Here is an 11,278-nt window from a genome sequence, read left to right on the forward strand (position 1 = left end):
GCGCCCATCCTCGTAGATTGTGTCTGGTCGTCCATTATGCAAATTAGACTCTGATGAACTCGACAAATTACGGTAAAACAAAACCATATTTTCCAGCTTTTTTTTTTATTGGAGAATATAGGTATAGTGGAAAAACTAGGATATAGTGGACCTCATATAGTTTTTCATTGGACGATCAGGACTAATGATGCATGAACCGTGAAGTCTCCTCATGGAAATGTATTTTGCCAGGAATATTTGCCCGGAATATGAAATCGTGGAGAAGAGGGATGAAATTTATGTACTTCATTTGACTAATTTGTTGTGTAAATAGGTCAACAGAGTTGGTACGCCTGATTGTGTACATACTCTTTTGTACATGACGAGTGCCCTTTACCCACTCATTTATGAATTACCTACTTCAACTATATAGTATACATAGCATGTATAACTTTATTTTCATAATTATGTAGGCATGTAGATATGTTCAACTTTTTAAATAATTAATGCCTGTCTTTTGTCAAGGACCAAAATACATAGGGAATTAAACTCCTAATTATGATAGTCTACTCCAAATGAATTGAAAAGAATTTCAGATACTAATGGTCGAGTAACACAACCTGAAAACTTGTAGGTAGGTAAACTTCTTGAATCAAGCTCTCTGATTGGTTGAAGACGTTAAAATCGACCAAACAGATTATTTATTCCGATTGTTTAATTTAAACCAAGTTTCAACTCAGTTTGTGGTGCCATCAAGCATAAGACGTTATGTATAAACATTTGGACCGATTACAATAGTCGTCCATTATGCAAATTTAGTCTCTGATGAACTCGACAAATTACGGTAAAACAAAACCATATTTTCCAGCTTTTTTTTTATTGGAGAATGTAGGTATAGTGGAAAAACTAGGATATAGTGGACCTCATATAGTTTTTCATTGGACGATCAGGACTAATGATGCATGAACCGTGAAGTCTCCTCATGGAAATGTATTTTGCCAGGAATATTTGCCCGGAATATGAAATCGTGGAGAAGAGGGATGAAATTTATGTACTTCATTTGACTAATTTGTTGTGTAAATAGGTCAACAGAGTTGGTACGCCTGATTGTGTACATACTCTTTTGTACATGACGAGTGCCCTTTGCCTACTCATTTATGAATTATTTCAACTATACAGTATACATACCTAGCTTGTATAACTTTATTTTCATAGTTAAGTAGGCACGTATGTACAAGTTTTTAAAAAAATAATGCCTGTCTAGTCAAGGAAGGACCAAAAAACATAGGGAATTAAACTCCTAATTTTATTATGATAGTCTACTCCAAATGAAATGATAAGAATTTCAGATACTAATGGTCGAGTAACACAACCTGCTCACTCATTTATGAATTATTTCAACTATACAGTATATATAGCTTGTGTAACTATATTTTCATAATTAAGTAGGCATGTATACGTACAAGTTTTTTAAAAAATAATGCCTGTCTAGTCAAGGACCAAAAAACATAGGGAATTAAACTCCTAATTTTATTATGATAGTCTACTCCAAACGAAATGAAAAGAATTTCAGATACTAATGGTCGAGTAACACAACCTGCAAACTTGTAGGTAGGTTAAACTTCTTGAATCAAGCTCTCTGATTGGTTGAAGAGGTTAAAATCGACCAAACAGATTATTTATTCCAATTTTATTGTTTAATTTAAACCAAGATTCAACTCAGTTTGTGGTGCCATCAAGCATAAGACGTTATGTATAAACATTTGGACCGATTACAATACTTTCTGAGTATGTAACTATGCCTACGATAATATTGCATTATATGGGTTAACAAAACAAATACAATACCCTGGGGCTGCCATTGTATGAAACAAGGTTGGGACAAAGGCTGACCTACCTCATATACTTGATGAAAGAGCTATTCTTGAACTGAAAGGAAAATATAAGTTGAGTTAAACGAGGTAGTCTTGTTAATTGGAATAATGTCCAGCGTCCAGTTTTCTACTGTAAAATGTAAAAAAAGTCACTTCTACATTTAAAAATAAATAAAACTCTGCAAAACATGGGTCCGATATAGGTAGATGGACTGAAACCCTCACTTAGGTACATAATGTCTCCCCTAACAGGACTCTTGCATTATCAATGACAAGAGAGGTAGTCTTGTTAATTGGAATAATGTCCAGCGTCCAGTTTTCTACTGTAAAATGTAAAAAAGTCACTTCTACATTTAAAAATAAATAAGACTCTGCAAAACATGGGTCCGATATAGGTAGCTGGACTGAAACCCTCACTTAGGTACATAATGTCTCCCCTAACAGGACTCTTGCATTATCAATGACAAGAGAAAAGCATTGGATAAAGCTGAACAGAGAAAAATACTATCCTCCCTCGGAATCCTTTATCATCAATATTACATACGTTTAAACCTCGAATAAAAATGTCTTTGGAGAATCATAAAATTCGGACTTCCTGAGTGCTCTCGTACATGGAACTTCACTTTGCACAAATCTAATAAACTTGCAGGATTTAATGCGATAACCTTCTAATGACACACAAAACCAACTGTATATTTTTCAACTGAAAATGTTATCTTCTGATTGAGAACACGGTAAAAAGTTTCTAAATGCTAAATGTTACTGTTCAATTTTCTAACCCAGTTAGCTTGAAAGGCTCGAGAAATGAAAGCCCGGAAGTTCTTGGAACACAACATGAAAGCCATTTAATGCGATAACCTTCTAATGACACACAAAACCAACTGTATATTTTTCAACTGAAAATGTTATCTGCTGATTGAGAACAGAGGGTAAAAGGTTTCTAAATGCCAAATGTTACTGTTCAATTTTCTAACCCAGTTAGCTTGAAAGGCTCGAGAAATGAAAGCCCGGAAGTTCTTGGAACACAACATGAAAGCCCCAACCCAGTTAGCTTGAAAGGCTCGAGAAATGAAAGCCCGGAAGTTCTTGGAAGACAACATGAAAGCCTGGACACTTGAAGAAGGATTCATTCCGTTAACATTCCTGTAAAATAACCTACCTGAAGTACAAATACTTGGAAACCAAACTGTTCCCACTCAGTGAAAAGTTCAGACTAACTGACTAATGAGTAACGATATAACGATGGAAGACAGATTTCACTGAGATAGTTACATCTATTTCAATGAAAAACTAGGCTGAACGTATTACATGCTTAAAAAATTTCCACAAAATTAGTTTTTACTTTCTAGATAGGCAAATTTTGTGGATGTAGTGTAAATGTTCAAGTTCTTCTTCGCCCTAGCTTTCAGCATAACCATATTAATTTGCATGTTTCTCTATGTATCTTAAAGTCTAAACCTGGTTTTAAGCTAAATTCCCTGTAGGGATGAGATATATTCATTTTTTCTTACAATCTGAAGAGGTTTGATAGAGGGAACTCTAAAAACGGAGGTTTTATCTTACGGAAATCGAGAGAGCAGTATGATGCGAAATACTAGTAGTGTCGATTTTATAATGAAACCTTGATTTTTAATAGGTATAAGATTATCTTTAGAGATAAATAGAAACATGCCTTCACTTGATTAGGGTAGGTATATTTATTAAAATCATCCTTTTCAACACAAAATTTCAAAAGTCTAAAAACCACCCGAAAATGAATTATTTTTACAGATTGAGATTTTTAGAGATAAAATATAGAAAGATGCCTTCACTTGATTAGGGTAGGTATATTTATTAAAATCATCCTTTTCAACACAAAATTTCAAAAGTCTAAAAACCACCCGAAAATGGCACCAAATTTCCGATTTATTTGGATTTTTTCAAGGACGGGCTTTATTTTTTTCCGCGGCTCTCGTAAATTGATTTTTTTAGTGTCAAAATCTGCACACCACCACGCGCCGTCCTCCGCTCATATGAATATTATGATTGTAATGTAATGTGTCATACTTTCTACACTCAGCAACATTTTCCTCGTTGCATTATCATTTTTTCTCTACATTGACGGGAGGGGAGGGAGCAGGAAGGGCGGGAGGGGAAGAAGGAAGGGTGAGGGATGAGTAGAAGGGTAAAGGAGGGGTATGATAGGAAGGAGAGGGGTAGGAGGAAGGAAAAGGAAGCTTATGGGAGGGAAAGGAGTATGCTAAGGGGGAGATGACAGGAATAATGTATGGTAATATGAGAGAGCAGACAACAAGTTATACGAGAGACTGTTCTGGGAGAGAGTCAGGCTTTGTTACAGATCCTGACAATCCTGACAGGCTGTTAGTTGTAATATCCTGTGGATTGTTAACTTTCAGAGCGGATTATAGAAGGAGCAGGAAGGACTGGAGGGGACGAAGGAAGGGTGAGGGAAGAGTAGAAGGGTAAAGGAGGGGTATGATAGGAAGGAGAGGGGTAGGAGGAAGGAAAAGGAAGGTTATGGGAGGGAAAGAAGTATGCTAAGGGGGAGATGACAGGAATAATGTATGGTAATATGAGAGAGCAGACAACAAGTTATACGAGAGACTGTTCTGGGAAAGAGTCAGGCTTTGTTACAGATCCTGACAATCCTGACAGGCTGTTAGTTGTAAAATCCTGTGGATTGTTAACTTTCAGAGCGGATTATGTGAATGGGAAATTTCAACTGTTAGTATGTCCGAACACCCAATTTATTTTCTAAGGCTGTTAGTTGTAATATCCTGTGGATTGTTAACTTTCAGAGCGGATTATGTGAATGGGAAATTGCAACTGTTAGTATGTCCGAACACCCAATTTATTTTCTAACTATCGATATTAGTACAACGATATTTTCCTCCTTTGGTTTCGGGAAAAAGAAACTGAGGAGGTGATGGTGGAAAAGGGAAAGATGAAGAGAAGAGAGTAAAAAACTATAACATTGAAGGGAACAATGTTGACAAAAGAAATTATGAAAGTAGCTAGAAAGGGAGATGGAGAGAGAGAAAAAAGGGACACTGGGAAAATTGATGTAGCTACCCAAAAGCATAGATATTCTAGATATTGAACTAGAGAGCTTTGAAAAACAGAGAAAAGTAGGACATACGAGTGGCAGCTAATACTTATCTAGAGTATCTCCTGATCTAATTTCTGAGAATGTCAAGTTATTCTGGTGTTACGATAATATTGCATTATATGGGTTAACAAAACAAATACAATACCCTAGGGCTGCCATTGTATGAAACAAGGTTGGGACAAAGGCTGACCTACCTCATATACTTGATGAAAGAGCTATTCTTGAACTGAAAGGAAAGTTTAGGGCTCGTGATTTTTCTTTCTCTGAGAGACCGCCACTGATCTCTCATCATTCAGAATGGCCACTAAATTTTCCTCACGAGGCTTAGTTGAACCCGAAACCTTCGGTGTTCAAGCCTAGTGGGATCCCTAATCAGCAACAGTAGAAATCTGACTAAGCATGTTTGTAATGATGATTAATATTCTATCAAGTATTTACCAACATTCCTATGTTCGCGCTGAGCTCTGGATGTAACATCAAGTATGTACCTATCATGAAAAATTCAGTACCTAATTATCTATATACCAACTTTAAAAAAAGTTTTTCTTGTGGTATACACTTATAGACTTATACATACCTACAACTACATAATTATGTAGGTACTTATCACCCTCAGTATACGCCCCTGATATAAGCATTGGAGCTACGCAGCTGACTTCTGACTTTATAATGCAGATTGTTTACAACATCTCCACCAGTGGAGGCTCTATGGATTTTTGATTTTTTTTTGTTTCCCCTTTTTCTGTTTTTCCGTTATTGCCCCTTCAAATTTGAGCTTTTTGAAGTGAGACTATTCGAAAAACTTTGACGTCACATTACTTTCTTTTTTTCAAGAGGTTTGATAGGGGGAACTATAACTGCTAAGGTCTTATCGTTCACAACATCTCCACCAGTGGAGGCTCTATGGATTTTTGAAATCTTTTTGTTTCCCCTTTTTCTGTTTTTCCATTATTGCCCCTTCAAATTTGAGCTTTTTGAAGTGTGACTATTCCAAAAGCTTTGACGTCACATTACTTTCTTTTTTTCAAGAGGTTTGATAGGGGGAACTATAACCGCTAAGGTCTTATCGTTCCCGAAATCGAAGAGAAAAGGATGACTGGATAAGAGAAAGCCAGCCGTTCCGAGAACGAACATTATCCGTTCAGGATAAAATCCGCCCCGGGCAGGAATCAAACCCGCGGACTGACGTAAATGTGAAATAATTTGACGTACATATTTTGGATCAGGGGCCTATTACCTACCCATTCGTCAGCACTGCTCTTGAAAATAAAGCTTTTGCTGATCTAATATTTATACTGGAAAATGAATTCACGAGCACAACTCGGTATCACTCTTTTTATGATCTAACATCTTCTAACATAGTTCGTTAGTTTTTGTTCGCATCATGGTGGTAAAAAACTGTAACCACACTGTCTTATGTGAGAGAGCGTATGCTATGCTGTGATACAGATGGGAAGCGAAAGATAAAAGCAAAGAGAAAAGGAGGGAGAGGGGAGAACGAGTAGAGAAGAGAGTGAAGAGGAGGAGAAGAGAAGAAAAGAGAGAAGAAGAGAAGAAAGGAGAAGATAAGAGAAGAGAGGAGAAGAGCAAAGAGGAGAAGTGAAGAGAGAAAAGAAGAGAGGAAAAGAGAAGATTAGAAGAGGAGGAGAGAAGAGAAAGAAAAAAAAATTACCTGTACTCAATCGTCTACCTTCTCCGTCAAATTAACTTTACCTCTCTTTTCATCTTCTTTTCTTCCTCCTCCCTTTTCTTCCCCTCCTCCTAATTTTCCTAGCTTCCTTTCAAATTCCTTTTAGTTATTCTGTAATTGAAAATTTAATAATCTTTGCTACAATACACACAAAAAAAGAAAAAAAAAAAAAACTTTAATGGCTAATAACATTATGAAGCCACAAGAGACAAAATAATAGAGATATTAGATAATATTTTTTACAAAGATTAGTTTTTGTTCGCATCATGGTGGTAAAAAACTGTAACCACACTGTCTTATGTGAGAAAGCGTATGCTATGCTGTGATACAGATGGGAAGCGAAAGATAAAAGATAAGAGAAAAGGAGGGAAAGGAGAAGGAGAAGAGAAGAGAGGAGAAGATAAGAGAAGAGAGGAAAAGAGAAGATTAGAAGAGGAGGAGAGAAGAAAAAGAAAGAAAAAATACCTGTACTCAATCGTCTACCTTCTCCGTCAAATTAACTTTACCTCTCTTTTCATCTTCTCTTCTTCCTCCTCCCTTTTCTTCCCCTCCTCCTAATTTTCCTAGCTTCCTTTCAAATTCGGAGCGTATGCTATGCTGTGATACAGATGGGAAGCGAAAGATAAAAGCAAAGAGAAAAGGAGGGAGGGGAGAACGAGTAGAGAAGAGAGTGAAGAGGAGGAGAAGAGAAGATAAGAGAAGAGAGAAGAAGAGAAGAAAGGAGAAGATAAGAGAAGAGAGGAGAAGAGCAAAGAGGAGAAGAGGAGGAGAGAAGAGAAAGAAAAAAAAATTACCTGTACTCAATCGTCTACCTTCTCCGTCGAATTAACTTTACCTCTCTTTTCATCTTCTCTTCTTCCTCCTCCCTTTTCTTCCCCTCCTCCTAATTTTCCTAGCTTCCTTTCAAATTCCTTTTAGTTATTCTGTAATAGAAAATTTAATAATCTTTGCTACAATACACACAAAAAAAAAAAACTTTAATGGCTAATAACATTATGAAGCCACAAGAGACAAAATAATAGAGATATTATAATACTTATTTTACAAAGGTCTAATATGCCAGTAAGATAACTACATAGATATCTACTAGTGATTAAATTACAAAAAAACTTTTGTAAAAATGGGCCGTACGGAATCCCAAAAGGGCCACAATTCAAAATCTAGTGAGGAATTATACATAGGTAGGCTTGCCAAATATCCAAAATGTCGATTCGGGACGCGAATCCGCGAACATAATTGCCAAATCCGCGAACATAATCGCAAAATCCGCGAACATAATCGCGAAATCCGCGAACATAATCGCAAAATCCGCGAACAAAATAGCCAAATCCGCGACCATAATCGCCAAATCCGCGAACAAAATCGCCAAATCCGCGAACATAATCGCGAAATCCGCGAAAAAAATCACCAAATCCGCGAACATAATCGCGAAATCCGCGAAAAAAATCACCAAATCCGCGAACATAATCGCGAAATCCGCGAAAGACGGAAATTCGGGACAAAACGCCCCAAAATGAAAAACTGAACGGGACGCCGGGACACCCCCTGAAATTCGGGACTGTCCCGGCCCATTCGGGACGTTTGGCAAGCCTTACATAGGTATCTCTCTACTTACATACTTTATAATAGACACTATAAAATACAGTAACCTACATAATACAGGAAAGGAAAATAAGTAGAAAACCTAACTACCTAATATTGGAAAATAAATAGGTAGGTAGGTAATAGGTACTTGTAAAATAATATAGGTCCATAACTAAAACTTTACATACTTTATAATAGACACTATAAAATACAGTAACCTACATAATACAGGAAAGGAAAATAGGTAGAAAACCTAACTACCTAATATTGGAAAATAAATAGGTAGGTAGGTAATAGGTACTTGTAAAATAATATAGGTCCATAACTAAAACATAATATTAAGATCAAACTACCTCCTCTATCTCACATTCTCACAGCCTCACACTGAAAAGCATAAAATTTTATGGCAAAAAAAAAAGACTTTCATTACCTGCCTATGGCTTATTTTCTTATGCACACTTTTATGCAGGGTGTTTAAAAAAAAGTTGCCACCCCTGAAAACTCGAGAACCGTTTGGAATTCGGAAAAATTCTAAAACACGTATTTCTTTCCCTGGGGCCCCTTTTGCGTACAGAATCAATTTCACCAGAATCGCTCTTACGGTAGGATTCATGTCCCACATGAAACTCAAGCGTTGTTGTTATACCAGCCTCATTTTAAGTATGTACTTACCTATTTTCAGTCACCTATTGAGAGAAAATACCCAACGAGATACCAAGTCAGTCAATAAACTTTGAATTAATAAAATCTGATACTTCATTCAACTCAAGACATTGTTTTCTTACATTGCCACTTCTATTGTTTGTGCTAGAATATTATTTCTAGTGTTGGCACAGCTGTAGGTGTTTTTGGCGTCTCCACTAAAAAATTTTAACCCAAGGGAGTCTAGTTCCAACGTTCTTTCACTATTTATGCTGATATTATCTAACTTTTTCTTTGTTTTTAAAACTTGAATGTGGTTTCAACAAGGTCTGAATGTTGGCTTTTTTAACCCAAGGGAGTCTAGTTCCAAGGTTCTTTCACTATTTATGCTGATATTATCTAACTTTTTCTTTGTTTTTAAAACTTGAATGTGGTTTCAACAAGGTCTGAATGTTGGCTCTTGCAGACTACTTGTTCATAGGTACGGATTAGCACATTCAACTTTTTCAAATGCTCTACTATCTGCAGGTTTAGTTATATTTTTACACTTTTATTTGAATTTACGTTCTCACTTATTTTGTCTACTTTGGTAAAGATTTTATTTGAGTTTCGGTTTTGACGTAAACTTTAGTGAAATTATTAAGACTGTCGAAATAGGATATCAGATTAGCTCAACAGTTGAACATTGCAAAGTTTTATTTAAGTCTAAAGTACTTCAAACGATGTAGCTATGTATTTATTTATATATTTTTTCTTTTGTTTTTTTTTTTTTGTTTTTTTTTTTTTTTTTTTTTTTTTTTTTCCCCAACCTTTTAAAATTTTCGAGTGGGGGGCATTGATGTCATTTACGTTTCCGATGGTGTGAGGGTCACTGGATAGGGACGAGCAGCAGCAGACAGATGAAAGCATTTTCAGTTGGGATATTATTACTATACCATCAGTTCGGAGTATAGTCAACGGAGAAATGTGCTTTATCCATTTTTTCCGCCATGTTGAAAACAGTTTGACATAGTTTGTAATGCCGTTGAAATGACAACACCATGGAGTATATGATGTTGTATTGTCACTGTACGCGAATAATTCACCATGGAGTATGACGTCATGAAATGCAAATCCTTTGTTATCATTTCCATGTGGATTTATAGAAAATCATCGGGACTTTTTCAACATAGCTGGAATTTGTTTTTGTTTTTGTTTTTTTTTTTTTTTGTTTTTTTTTATGGAGATTAAGATTACAGAAACACGATTAAATACTCATTCAGTAATGACAGAATCCATATGAAATTAAGAGGTCCCTCTTTTCCAGAGAAATGTTCCCTTTTTACAAAATTTCAAATCCAAATTTAATTATCTCTAAAGAATTTTTCCCAGATCATTGTAAGAGGTCGGTACTTTTTCTTCCAAAGAAATATTCCCATTTCATCGAATTTAAAAACCCAAATTTAATTCTCCTTAATAAAGTTTATCCGAGATTACATTACATGTCTCGGAATTCCAGGAACATATTTTGTATTTCCATTACTGAACTTTGTTTTCCCGAAATTCCTAATTTAATCCGAATTACAAGAGTCCCCACATATCCTTGTCCTTCTTAACAGTTGCGCTTCCTTATATCTTTACTCTGTTTCTTGGCATGAAAAATTCAGTACCTAATTATCTATGTACCAGCTTTAAAAAAAGTTTTTCTTGTGGTATACTTATAGACTTATACATACTTACCTACAACTACATAAATATGTAGGTACTTATCACCCTCAGTATACGCCCCTGATATAAGCATTGGAGCTACGCAGCTGACTTCTGACTTTATAATGCAGATTGTGCATGTTTGTAATGATGATTAATATTCTATCAAGTATTTACCAACATTCCTATGTTCGCGCTGAGCTCTGTATGTAACTTTAAGTAGGTATGTACCATGAAAAATTCAGTACCTAATTATCTATGTACCTACCAGCTTTAAAAAAGTTTTTCTTGTGGTATACTTATAAACTTATACATACATACAACTACATACGTAGGTACTTATCACCCTCAGTATACGCCCCTGCTATTAGCATTGGAGCTACCCAGCTGACTTCTGACTTTATAATGCAGATTGTTTACAACATCTCGACCAGTGGAGGCTCTATGGATTTTTGAAATCTTTTTGTTTCCCCTTTTTCTGTTTTTCCGTTGTTGCCCCTTCAAATTTGAGCTTTTCGAAGTGTGACTATTCGAAAAACTTTGACGTCACATTACTTTCTTTTTTTCAAGAGGTTTGATAGGGGGAACTATAACTGCTAAGGTCTTATCGTTCCCGAAATCGAAGAGAAAAGGATGGCTGGATAAGAGAAAGCCAGCCGTTCCGAGAACGAACATTATCCGTTCAGGATAAAATCCGCCCCGGGCAGGAATCAA

Source organism: Diaphorina citri, unplaced genomic scaffold (assembly GCF_000475195.1).
Source record: "Diaphorina citri unplaced genomic scaffold, Diaci psyllid genome assembly version 1.1 scaffold94, whole genome shotgun sequence".
Classification (NCBI taxonomy): domain Eukaryota; kingdom Metazoa; phylum Arthropoda; class Insecta; order Hemiptera; family Psyllidae; genus Diaphorina; species Diaphorina citri.